This window comes from Anomalospiza imberbis, chromosome 4, assembly GCF_031753505.1.
Source record: "Anomalospiza imberbis isolate Cuckoo-Finch-1a 21T00152 chromosome 4, ASM3175350v1, whole genome shotgun sequence".
NCBI classification, from domain to species: Eukaryota; Metazoa; Chordata; class Aves; order Passeriformes; family Viduidae; genus Anomalospiza; species Anomalospiza imberbis.
The window spans coordinates 13,208,813-13,222,299 of NC_089684.1; the positions used below are offsets into that span (position 1 = coordinate 13,208,813).

The window sequence follows — 13,487 nt, forward strand, 5'->3', positions numbered from 1 at the left end:
TGGATGAACAGCTTGGAGGCTTTAGAGCATGCATGCCTGGGAATGTCCATAGGTATGGCCTTCTCATCAAAATACCACAGAGGAACTGCTGTGCTCTCCATCTAGCTTTCATTTCACAGAGAAATGCTAGGTGGGAAGCAGAAGTACAACTGGCTTTACTTCTGAGCTGCAGGGCATGGTTGGGGCAGAAATTGGAGCTGAAAGGTACCCACAGTAAAGTTTTAATTGTACCTGTAAGAAAGAAACACAGACTCTGTATACACTTAAATTTAATGGGCAGCTCTCAGGGGCCTTTCAGCTGGTCTTCTGCCACTGACTGTAATGAGACCTCTGGGTGATGATGCATTTAATCTGATTACCTAGTTACAAACCAAAAAGTGTTCATTCAGTCTAAATGTGCATTGCTTTCTAGTCTGGTCTTGTTCTTTAAATAGTTTGTAATCTGGAAAATTTTTTTCTTGCTTTTTAGTACTTCACCGTCTCCATCTACAAAGGATCTTTTGCAAAATGTCTTGACAGTTCTGTGGAGTAATTGCTGTGTAAGTTCTCCTAAGTCATGTATTTATCCTGGTGGGGAGGCGGCAGGTGCAGACACAAGAATCCAAATTTGGCATGTTAATAACTGAACCTTAATTTGCATTTTTGGCATTAATTTTACTGATGCTATTACAAATGCATTAATTAAAATGAAGGGATATCTGGCTGTGACAGTCTTTCTTGCAGTGTTCAGTGATGCAAAATGAAGTAGGTTTACCAAGTACAGTTTAATTCTTTCATCCTTGAACTGATTTGCTCTAAATTCTAGTTACTACTAAATATTATGTTAAATATTATAAAGCAGTGACTACAGTATGGTACTTAGGATACAGTAGACATACAATTCTAAGGAGGAGGCTCCATTATGATGACAAGAGCATGTGTCAGCTTTTCAGAAATTCTGACATTCACATGTCATGAATTAGACCGATTGACATACGATTTAGACTGATTTCTGAATATTCTTCAAAATCTCATTTACAGTGTTAGAACTGCATTAATAAGAATGGGATTTAAAATTGTATTTAACTTAGTTGTAATAAAATACAAATTTCCTGAGTTTAGAGGAATCACCTAAAGGTTAAAGCAATTAACAGCTACATTTAAAAACAAGAAAAAAATGTAATGAGCAAGGGAAACTATATCAGTGAGGGTACAGTGGGCAGCCAGTCTCAGGATCTGCCAGAGACTGAATGCATTTGTAGTAGGGCTTTAGTGGAGAGTCACATATGGAGTTTCTTGGGTATATTACTCGTTATCAATAAGACCAAGCAGTACAGTAGAAATAGAAAATTGCAGTTATGCTTCCAGTTGTTTAGTGTATTTTTAAGCTAATATCTCTTAAATTGGTGATTTTTGCATGTGCTATTATCTTAATGAATAAAGGATATAGCTCCCTGGTTCACTTAATGTATATTTATTGCAAACTTCCTCATTAATTATATGATCCTAGGAATTCCAGTCACTTTCTACATATGCAGAGGTCAGATCTTCTCAACTAGTGGTGGTATGAAGGAAACTGTATTGTTTAAATATAAATAAAATGGGTAAGAATTATGAAGTACTGAAACTGATACATGACTGTGTTATTTTTAAATCAACCTTTAGGAGACTAATTCAGCTGACAATTGAGCTCATTGTTGTCACAGTTAGGTGACTGACTGAGCTTCAGCTAATCTGAAGATGCATTCATTGGTTTAAAGACAGACCTTAATATTTGCTGTATCCTGAGTTCATAAATAGAATGCCATTTGCTTTTAATTTAGGCAGGCTTGTGCTTTGACATTAAATTCTCATCAATTCAATGCCGTTGTTTATGTCCACAGTTAACAGACTGTGAACATGAGTGGCTGAGGTAATATTTCTACAAATTTGAATGACTCAAGAAAGCTTTAAATAAAGCCAATTCTTAAAACCTGAGTTCCAGATTTTCTAGCATTTGTCTGAAATTTTCTTTACGTTTCTTGTATTCGGTAAATTTGGGTTTACCTATGCCATTGATACGGATGCATTTTGCACTGATATCTTAATTTTTCTGCTGACAAAATAAGAAAAGGTGTGATAGAAGTACCTATTTTTTATAACTCACTCTTTCATGCATGGTTTACAATAATTTCTAATCTATGTTGCACAAGAAACTACTAAAAACACCTACTATATGCTTCTTTGATTATGTTGCAGGTTACCTATTTCTGCACTTCCTATTTTTTCTAAATGCTTCTATTATTGTATTTCTTTTAATCTCTCCATTCTAATTACACCCAAGTGCTTCCTAATGGTTTTTTGCTGCTAATCAAAACATCAGAAGACCACTTAGTCCTTTTGACAGAGCCTCCTTTTATCCATCTCTTTAACCTTTTAAAATGAAAGCTCTGGCTGCTTCATTTGTTTAGATTTTGCAGAGGCTCTCTTAACAATTCTTCACCTTTTGCAAGTCCGTGGTAGCACGGGAGTTGTGTAGCATACTCTGCAAGTTTCCAGTTTCAAGATATCAACTATAGAAGTATCTACCTTTAAAACTTTCTGGAGAAAAGAACCAGAAATGGGCCTACAGAGTAGCAGTATAACATGCTGTCACTGTATAGCATGGCAGCTTCAGCAAAGAAAAGAAAATCTTTTGTACTAGATCCTTTAGATGCTCTGTTTTGCAGACACCTTTCTGGACCAAATTATTCCAGTCAGGATGCATGCAAGTGTGCCAATACACAAAGATTTTCAACAGATTCTCTAGAACCCACAGTTTCCTTGGAGCCCATGGTGTACCCAGTGGCTTAATGCTCAGATAAAATGATCAAAAGTTCAGTGTGGGGATAGATATGTCTGGGCTACGTGCCTGAAGCTTAGAGAATTAACTTTTCTGTCTCTGCCTAGACTTTTCTTTAGCCTGTCTGGGCATCCGTTTGAAGAATTCCTTCTTATAACCATTCAAATATACCCATTTGTGAAGCTGCAACCAAAATGCATGATCTTATGCTTGTGAGACTTTATTGCAACTTTTTTCTTCAATAGTGAATTGAATCTAATCTGGGGTAAATTCATCAGACCCATCCTTGATATATCAGGATATTTTCACTATACATGCGCTAAGAATGGAAGAACAAGGATGAAATTCTCTGACAATACAAAGAATGTTACTGAGTTAGTTTAAAAAAAATCATAGTTCTGTGTGAAACAGAAAAACGTGAAAAGATTGTAATCTCAATGCTTTCATTAAAATTTGAGTGACAGCATATAATTTTTTAATCTATCTGTCTTGTTTGAGTAGTCTCTTTCCTTGTCCTTTTCAATCTTCAGGCTCTGTAGTTGCAGCAGTTGAGGCTATTACATGAACATACTTTATAATATTTTAGATGAGCTGACTCCAGAAATTCAATCTTGTTTGGGATTTCATCAGGTCTCAGGAGGTTTTCCTAAGCTCCTCCAGCAGGCATATTGTGTTGGCAGGTGCCTGTGAGGCTACAAATAATTTCTGATTTTTTTGTTCATACTGATTTTTAATTCCTTTTTATTTCAAAATCGGAATAGACTTTCTCATTACTGCTGTTACGACATGTCACAGTGTTATGCAAAGTTTAAATGTACATGTATATACATGTATGCATGAACATTTATACATTTAAATGTACATGTATGCAACTCTCTGATATTTTCAGTTTAAAAACATGCAATCCCCATAAATCCTGTAGCAACATAGCATGTTTCACCTCTCCTACAATGTTTTTAGGGTTTGTTTTTTTTTCAGTAGACAGTCTGCATACTTCTGAGTTTCAAACTGAGTCTGCAAGAGTGATCTGGGCATAGTCCAGATAAACACGTTCAGGCTTACTACTATATGCCTGTATCTGAAACTACATTATTTTAAGTTTGGTTTGACTTATTTGGCTGATTGCTTAGCTTCTCCTTGTAAACCTTCTACAATCCTAATAATTCCGGTTATCTCCTTAGTCCCTTTAATGTTTTCTGTTTTTCTTCCTATGATTTCATTAGTGCGTATTTAAAGGAATTAGCCTTTAAGAAAAAGAGGAAAATAGGGATGAGCTTGGATTGTTTTCAACTTTTGGTGTGTGCAATTGTTAGAGTTTGGTATGTGTGTTTATTCCTTTAAAAAATCATACCCTACTAAATAGTAATATTTGTTTTGATAGAGGAGCCTCAATCATGAAAATGGGGTAATAGTAACTCCTTATTAATAATATTTAGAAAAGAAAAAAAATCATAATATTATTGATTATATTGTAAGAAACACTGGGAGCACAGACTTAACAATTAGTGTGATCTAAATCATTGCTGAATGTTATTAATGCAAAAGCCATCACCATGTACCATAGTGACTGCTGTGCAGTGAAATTCTGTTTTGTGAAACTGAAATTGTCTCAGGGCAAAGACCTTCAGTGATCTCTCTATAATTTAATGGCACGGAATCATGGTGATGAAATCCTGCAAAACTCTGCTTCCAAGTTCAGAGCTGTTCCTGAATAGCTCTGAAGTGGTATAACTGCACCCATCCACCAAAGGCAATTTTCCCACTGCCTATGACCTGACACAGAAATGTGATGACATCTTTTGCAAGGTGGGTACCATACTCTTCAGATATTAAGAATTACTTTAGAAAAAAAAAATCTTCAGTGGACTTAAAATTGTTGTGTAGCTTCTGGTATTTAAAACAGGATAAAAAGAAATTATATTTGAGTATAAACACTTTCACAGTGTTACAAGACAGGTATACTGAATGATATGCCTAATAGGCTATGGCTCTGATCTTTGGTGTTGTTATTAATTATTAGTTCCCTTCCCTGTGATATTATGAATCTCAAACCAAACAAAAAGTTTCTGTAATAAAAAGTAGGAAAAGATATTTCTTTACAAAATAAAGGAACTTATTTATAAAAACCAGTTAAATTCATGCCTAGAAACTTGTAGCTGAAATTTGTTATTTGTTTACAACAATCACTTATTTGGAACCACATTGTCTATTTGATTCCTGATGCATCAAGAAAACAGATGACTGCATATCTTCAAACCATATTTGCTTTCTTTTTTTAACACATAGGGAAGAAATATAACCTTGACTCCCATAAATCTAACTGGACTGTTTTGCATCACAATTATTGAAGTTAAAGCTGTAGCACAAGTCTGGCTTGAAACTTTGTCAGCTTTGAAATTCATCACAAGGTTGTGAACAACACACCTGTCTTGGAGTGTCCACCATTCAGTGACTGAGTTGTATAGTCATTTAGCTGTACTCTTGTCTCCAAGAAATCCTGAAATACTTCATCATGCTGGGCATCATCATTTTATTTGCTTTACTGATAAATGAACAGAGGCAGTAATCTTCAATTATCTATTCAGACCATCAGTTTACACCATGTTCAGAATAAAATTCATAGCTCCTGAGAAAGAGAAGCATTTATTGTGAAATCTGCCTTGTGTCTCTAAATGTCTCCCAAACACAAGTTTGTTGTGAAACATATTAATTGTATAACTCTTAGTGATTTTTCATGAAAACAACCAGATCTGGTAGTTTGACTCAGTGTTCCTTGTCTACTCAGGTATATGAAGTGCATATTCTATTTAAGTCGCACTAATTATTAAATTTTGTTATTAAATAATGAATTGTGTGGGCAAGTGTAGACATACACAGATGAATTTCACTTTTTCTGGTTTTTTTTTTTTCCCTGATTAGTAAGGCCAGTTACCTTGGCTGACCCTTCCCTCCTTTTACTATTACTATTATATTAGGAGCTATTACTCCTAATGAGCTTCTGGAAGTAATTTCATTTGTATAGGCAGAGAAGCAAACCAGATCAATTAGTCAGACTGTAAATTTGGTATCACAAAAAATAAGAAGAAAAAGCAGTTAATCTGATTTTTTTTTTTTTATTTCCCAGAGATAATTGGAAGAGATTCAAAATTACATGTGCCATACTGCAGAGTCAATTAGTTTATAGTGAAACAATACCAGAGCAGGAAGATACAGTTCTATTGCATGTCATCATGTGGAATCTAGGAACTAAATTAACTTGCTATTCTTGTTTCTAATGATTTTTTTTTTATAAAATTACAACACAGTAGAATTTGAGTGACTTCAAGAGGAGTGTTTCTTTGCTTTCTGATGCTGCAGTGTTAAATCCTATTGCATGCATTTCACTTCTATGTGCCTGAGAACATCATGGAACAGATCCTTCTAGAAACTCTGCTTACGCCTATGGAAGACAGGGAGGTGATTTGAGGCATCCAGCATGGCTTCACCAAGGGATTAGTTATCTTTGTCAGGCTTTCAACTTGATTCTGCTTTCACCTTCAGCTACTCCTAACTTAGCAGCTGCTAAATAGGAATAATCAATACAGAGGACTCATGCTGTAGTGTGTGGACATTACTGTTTGTTGTACATGTCAGCAGAATGTCTTGTGGACTTTGTGACTTCGCGTGGCTCCTGGCTTTTGAAGAGTCACAACAGGCCATAGGAAGTGTTCAGAGAGGCTTTTCTCTGCATTTAGCTCCCATAGTCATAATGATCATTAGATTTTGCATTTATATTACTGAAAAAGGTATTTATGCATACATTTTTCTAGAAGATGGTCAGGAGAAGCATTTTCTTATGTCATGAGAACCATGTTTTTTAGAAAACAGGGAGGTGACATCTCTGCAGGCAGAGCTGTTAGAAGGAGATAGACAAAAGCTTTTTTTTATAACAGAGGAATACCCTTTAAAAACCCAGGCTAACTGACTTGAAAGGCAAGTTTTGTCCTATTTGGCAGGGGAAGTAGGTCATATTTTGTTGCACCTGTTAAATAAAATCGTGTTGAAACAACTTATCAACATAATTTCAGGAGTTTCTGCTGATAATAATGAACATAAAAGTATTGCAGGTGTTGGACTCTAAATAGAGAAAAAACATAACTTTGCCATCTTAGAAAAGAATTTCCCTGATGTTCCATACAATGTTATGCAAGTTCAACAATTGCCTAATAATTTCTTGGTTTTTCATATTTTTTCTTCTTTCAAAAATCTACAGTGCAAAAATAAGGATATTTGGGAAGGTGTTGGTTTTATCATCTTTGATAGATCACAATGTTTTCATTTTCAGAGTTTACAAAAAAAGTCTGTTCATAAATGTGACGATTTCTATCAAGAAAAACTGGTTTAGTTTGGAAAAGTCTGATGTATTGAAAAGCAGTTTTCTACTTTGTGGGCTTTTTGCTGCTTTCACTATGAAATTTTTCTTTCCATTCATCTGACACTTCAAATTATAACCCATTTATTCACAGTTATTACCATCTACTATTGCAAAATAAAAATTTAAGAAGGATTACCTAAGGATAGGGCAAAAGTAGACACTTTAAAAGAAAAGCTTTAATGCATGCTATGAGCCATATTATACAGTTGCAATTTTTGTGAACTAATAACAAACAGATTTTGAACAATTAGAATATGGCAAAAATCCTTTTCAGAGGTGGTAGAGGGGAAGTCTGCAAGTCCATAATAAAGTGGATTTTTAAAATGAGTACTATCCTAACTAGGAACATAACATGGTGGGGGGGAGGGGGTAACATTGCCATATGTAGCCTGAATGGTCACAGAGGTGTGAGAAGGAGAGAACAAGTTGGGTGGTTGGGCCAAGGCTGGTGTTGAAGCATACTGGTGAGTGCAAGGAGGTAGAAGAGCTTTATGGCTTCCTTGTATCACCAAGGAATACCTGTCATAACAAATTGTAAAGGAAAAGGCATTTCCATGCCCACTATGACTTGCCTCAGCTTGGTTCTTGATGCTCTGTTAAGCAATTCAGTTAGACAAATGCATTGCTGACCAGGTAGATGCATTTCACTGAGGGGAATGGGAAGACAAGCTGAAGCTCTCTCTGTTACTTGATGCTTCTCACTGGGGTACTGTAATTGGAAGAATCAATTTGAAATGCCTGTCCACTAAGAAGTGAAGGTCTTGGTATAAAGAAAAACATCATCTACTGCAAGAGGCTCACTCTTTGAAAAACTGTTTGTTTTTCTTCTGTGATGAAGCAATTTTTTTCTATTTTTTTTCTGTAATGAAGCAATTTTGTGGAAACATTGAGCTGTCTTGTCTCATACACACTTGATTGCTCTTGTGTGAACTTTCACAACTATGCTTTAGCAGGATCTTTGATGAGGATTTTTTTCCTATGCACTTCCATGTAGCTTTAAGCTATTTAAGATTTTTAGTGGTTAGTGACAGTTCTAAAACTTCTTCAAAAATATCCAAGGGATCTATTCATGTTATCCCTATTTGAAAGTCTGGGTTACAGTCCCTAATGTTTCCTAAAGTAGAATTATTGGACATTAAACTTCAAATGTTTTATATTAGAAGGGCAATACCTCAATGTAATTCAGAAATAGATTGATGATAGAAATGAGATATTTTACAAATTCCTTTAGCCAGTTCCTGCATTGGCATCCAGTTATACTGGTTCCTACAATCAAAAGATGCTCTTAATAATATACTTTTGTGCCCTATTTTTACTCTAGAACAAGAATTATTTTAGTGAGTTAAATTTTAAATCCTTGGCCAGACCTTGTTAGATAGGTACCATGAGCAGCATAGCTGTTTGTTTATGACAGTATCTGCCTAATTGTTATCTTCAGTTAAGAGGTTCAGAGGAACTGAACTGGTAAATGCACACAGAAATAATTCATTATCACCACTACAGTTTTTATTTTGATCATTTGTCACTAGCTTTCGTAAACATTGTATCAGAAAGTATTAGACTCGGTGAGAGATTTTTGTAACATGTGTTGTCTTAAATTCACCTGTTCAGGTGGAATTTTGTAGTCATTTATAAATGGATCAGACCAGGGACTGGTGTGGCTTAGAACTTCCAAGTGGCAGTCAGAGAATATTTTATTCATGCATTGTTTTTTTTTAAACTAATTTACAACGGAGCCTGTGATCTCATTATTAAGTACTTCTATCACTTAGCAGGTGTAAAAAGGGCTTTGTGTAAAAGTGCTTTTGTGCTGTCATTAAGTGATGCAGTTCACAAAGATTTTGACCTTTGCAATACTTTTGACAATAAATTTACAGATTAATTATGCATTGTATTAATAGTGTCCCTTTACCGTCTGCACTTTCTCTTTATGTAAGAGCCCATTTCTGTAGGTATCATACAAAGGGATAACTAGGGGTTTCTACTAACTTTTCATTGACACTGTCTTTTTATGCAGTTCACCAGCTTACCTTTTTTTCATTAGTAATGTTTTTATTAACTAGAGGTCATCTTCTCTTCTGCTCTATATAAATACAGATGATCAGCATGATCCATGTGACTAGATGAAAGCATACCATTAATTTAAAGGACTGCATGGCACAATATTTGCCACACCTTAATTGATTAAAAATAATAATCTCATATAATCCCATCTAGAATAGCACATAGTATACTGAATGAGACAGTTATGAGTTTACTGAATTAGAGAAGGAACTAAGGTCACTTTTTTCCTTTTTTTTTTTTTTTTTTTTTTTTTTTTTTTTTTTTTTTTTTTGCTATCTAGGTAAGGTGGTGCTTCCACTGAGTTACCCAAAATAATTTTACTAGATTAAATAAACTGGATTGGAACTAGGATTCTTGGCTGTACTTAGAAATGGTACATTAGGTATCTGAGGAGCCATATCTTGTGTCTTGTTCTCCTGTTATCCTCTATCACCTTCCATGCCTTGCTCTTGCGGTCTAGTGTGGGGACATGACAAGAAGCACCCTGGAAGTGTTCCCAGGTATTTCTGCTTGGATGTAGTAGACCAACAGGGAGAGAGAGGGACAAAACTTCTCCAGGGCCTCAAAAAAAGTGGAAAAATGGAAGTTAACATGTGCACCCTGCTTTACCTGCTTGTGAAGCATGTGAGTCAAGAGTGTAAGAGCAGTTCCAAAAAAGCAAGTGGCAGTTAGCAGAGCCCTCCTCTTTCTTCTCAGCTCCTGAATGGTGGTCAGCAAGAAACATCTTCACTCTTTGAGGTTTTTCCATGGTTTGTTTTGCCCCTGATTACAGGGATGTCTGCGGAGCATTTACTTCTGAAAACTTGCCCCAGCTTAGGTGTAGCAATTTAGGGTCCTCAGGGCTCCTATGATAATTTGGGAATTATTCAGTATTATCAGTGATCTATCTGTTACTTTTTTGATACAGTAAGTCTGGTCAATGGCTGAGAAAAAGTTCTTGAGTTCTCTCACTTAGTGATATAAGTCCTCCTACTGATCTTTTGAGCTTTGCACAATACGTGTCCCAGTTTCCATTTTAGAGTACAAATGCTCTGAGGTGGTTTGCTTTGTACAGCGTTTTACTGCAATTATTCAGTTACAGACAAGCAATGAACCCTCTACCTACTGGTGTCATTTGAGCTTACACATAATAACACATAATTTAAAAGATCAAAATATATTTATTTATTTAAGGAAAAGACTAGGGGAAAAAAAAAAAAGAAGAAAAGGGCAGTGAAAAATGAAACAAAAACTCATCTTGAGTAGTTTCATACAAAAGTGTTTTCCTAGCTGTCAGTTTGAATCTCTACAACACATTTCAGCCATAGCAGCCTAGAAATCAAAGTTGCCAGCATTACTCTGCCTCCAAACATTACTTCTCCCAGTTGACTCTTATGTCTTGTTGCTACACTGGATTCTAGCTTATAGCTGAAGCTAGAAATAGCAGGGTTAATGTGCTTTGTTGCTCTAAAAGAAACAGAGGAGATGAGATCTTGTGTTAGATCATGTGAAATGGGAATCTAAGCTACATATTTATATAAAAGCATGTCCTTTTTAATAAGGAGGCCTTAATGTATTTCAGCTCTTTGACCTCCACAAGAGATAGCAGTGCTAGTGCAAGCTGAACTGGGAGTGTTTGTCTCTGAAATCATGGAAGGCTCTTCCACATAGTAACTCACTGCTCATGTTTTCCTTCTTGCTGAGGAAAGCAACTGTGTGCTAGCTAAAAATTAGAACTTCCCTTTTCGAGCAGAAAAATTTACATTGTGAAACACTTGTTTTTATAACTGATTGAAAATTGCCTATCATAAAAGTTATCCAGTGTGTAATAGTTTTAGTGTATTCAGGTTTTCTAACTCACTACACTGACTACACACCATACCTTGACCCGCCACGTGTCAACATTAAGAACAAAGTACGTATATTAAACTCCTTGTTTTCTGAACATTTCTTCCACTAACAGTTGCTACACAGCCAACCTCTGCCATCTCCATGCAAACTCTTCAGATAAGCCAACACAATTTATGCTAGTGCACAGAAAAACAGGCCCATAAACCTCTCTCGGTTGCTTTCAATCTGGATAAAGCTCGGCTTTCAGCTGAGATGACTTTGATGCAAATGATCAGTGAGTTCATTTTAGGCTGCCTAGGCCATCATTGCTCCCCAGAAAAACCCTTGTGAAACTTCTGTGTGGAATCCTCTGCTCCCCAAGACAGAGGGGTGACATCACAGCTCTAATGCTTCGCTCCCACAGCAATGGAAGGGTGTTTGCAGCCTATGTATATTCTGAAGCTCAAAGGTCTCAAAGCTCCTAAGCTTTGCTTAAAGCATGTATGCATTCTTATTGTGTCAACATTACTTAAACTGCCTTTGTCTCTGAACTGACATGCTATCTAGACAGTAAGCTGGACCCAAGCATGTCTGATAGTTCCTTGACTTAGTCTGATTTGAACTTAAAATTGTTGGAACTTGAAATTCTTCTCAGGCCTCAAAAATCATGGAATAGAGAGACACAGCATCCTTAAAATTAATACAGTAAATCAGACTACGATAAGCAGAAGTGCAAGTGAAAGAGACAGTGTTTCAACCTAAATTGAGTGCTTTCTACAGGGAAAGGGGAGAGCACAGCAGGAGAATTAGCCAAATTCATGTTACAAATATAGGTATTAAGGAAAGTGCAAAATTTAATAACAGCAACTATAGACAGGGAAAGGATATTGTGTTTAATATATGCTCCTCCCCTTTCTGAATAATGTGGGCAGGCTACCTCATACATGTGCTAGGAGCGAAGGCAAATGCCTAGAAAAAGATTCAGTTTTGGTAGCAAAAAGGAATAACTTATGCACACAGCACAGGCTGTCTCTGGTTGGTTACACAGGAGAAAAAAACTGTGCTCCTGCCTAGAGCCTTCCTCTCCACTCCCATCTCAGAGGATCCCAGGGCTCCCTTTAGATGCCTCGGGGTTTTCAGATTTGGCTCACTCATTCATTCCCTGCCTGCAGAGTGACTCTGTGCACACAACCTGCTCAATACCTCTCACTAACAAACAAATCTTTAAATAAGTTTTAAATAAAAAATTCCAGGTAGGTGTCAGCCTTAGCCATGCAAAATTTGTACTGGTGTGAAAGTATATTGAAGGTAGTATTTATTTGCAGATAAAAGTTTTTTGAGAAGTATTTTCCTTGACTTTCTGCTTCACTTTATAAGGTGGTATTTGGAAAATAAACCCTTTGTTTTGTGAGTTTTTTAAGTTAAGAAAAGTATTAACAAATAAAAAACCTTAAGAGTACTTATATGCGTTATCTTCTTTTACAGCTGCAGTATCTGTCTCAGAATCATTCATTGGCAAGCAGCAGCTGGAGGGAGATAAATTTTGTTCACCAGGAGAGGGCTCTCACAGTCTTCTGTTATTACTGAGCTTGGGAGCAGAAACACCAGAAGGTGAAGCTACAGAAAAAATCATGCAAGACCTGTTCCAATCAGGTTATGTCCACCAGCGTGCTATAGATACTGTAAATGTTAATCTTAAATAAATAAGGCCAATTATACTTAAGTGCATTTTTTTAACAAAAGATGAAAAATAAGGATGCTGTTGCAGCTTAGCTGTATTTCTTCCTTAGTAAGGCTGTTGTTAAACAGCACTAAAATAATACAGAATTCAACTTTCTGTTCAGCACCACCAACATGCAGATTAACACTGCTATTGGCTTTGCCAAGGAAATCCCACTGATCTGTGAAGACTCTTCCTTTTGGGGTTCTTAGTGTGGTTTAAACACTGTCATGAAAATAGAAGTTAATGTTTCAGAGAGGAAACAGGACTTTTTTTTCTTATTTTTTATTACTTTCTTGCCATTCTTCAAATAACATTATGTATCATGAAGAATAAATTTAAAAAGTGATACAAACATAGAATCAGCCTGGCTGTGAATCCTCTTACTATACCTCTTATTTGTTAAAAATGAATGTATAAAGTCTTTATACTAATGCTATTGCATAAGCAGAGTAACAGGTGCTGTCTTTATTTCTGCTGTAAACAATCAACAGCAAGGTTATTTGCATTTCTAGCAATAGTTGAATGAACTCTGCTTTTTAGTTCTTGTTTACCATTATAAATTATGGGTTTACTGTACATGTTATCACATGAAATCCATGCAGGGAAAGGAGAAATCAGTTTGCTATAGTGCTTGAAGTAAGTACTATAACCAAAGAAAATAAACCATTATTAATTTA

At 35.9% G+C, this 13,487-nt stretch overlaps 1 long non-coding RNA gene across 1 annotated transcript; it reads left to right on the forward strand.

The window, feature by feature from the left end:
- The first annotated feature begins 9,531 nt into the window (after positions 1-9,531).
- LOC137473353 (uncharacterized) lies at positions 9,532-13,487 on the forward strand. The gene is made up of 2 exons (XR_010998709.1): positions 9,532-9,987; positions 12,573-13,487. It is a non-coding gene; the product is annotated as an uncharacterized lncRNA (long non-coding RNA).